Source organism: Plasmopara halstedii (genome assembly GCF_900000015.1).
Source record: "Plasmopara halstedii genome assembly, contig: Scaffold_42, whole genome shotgun sequence".
Taxonomy (NCBI): domain Eukaryota; phylum Oomycota; class Peronosporomycetes; order Peronosporales; family Peronosporaceae; genus Plasmopara; species Plasmopara halstedii.
Window position 1 is genome coordinate 276,543 of NW_020186963.1, and position 495 is coordinate 277,037.

Consider the following 495-nt stretch of genomic DNA (forward strand, 5'->3'; position numbering starts at 1 on the left):
ATCGCTCGCGGGCGCCATAAAAAGCTACGAGCTCTTGTGTCGTTTGCCAAGGCCCATGGAGAGTGATAGCACAAATGGGGGTCGCAGTCTTCTGTGCCAGATCTGGTGGGATTAAAAGACAAATATACAATCATCTTTTAATAAAGTTATCTAAGTAATATTTAAGCATTTCTACTCACTTATATATGCAAACTTAGCCCCAATTATCGTCCAGCAAGAAGAAGAAAACGACTTTCTACAAGAGACTGGATACTAGAATCTTCGCCCTTTCTTTCGTCTTCATTTCATCTTCAATGAGTAGCAGACACTCAAAGTTATAGATCCGCGAGATCTGGACATAGTAGTTTCATGTATTCTATTCTAGCTCTTGACAAAGCACAAATATATCTGGAAAGAGAAAGATCTACTGGTTGACCATCGCAGCTTTCTTGTTAAAGGTTCACAAGATGCAAGAATTTTCCTTCAGTCAGAGTCGGTCTCAACATGAGCGAAATA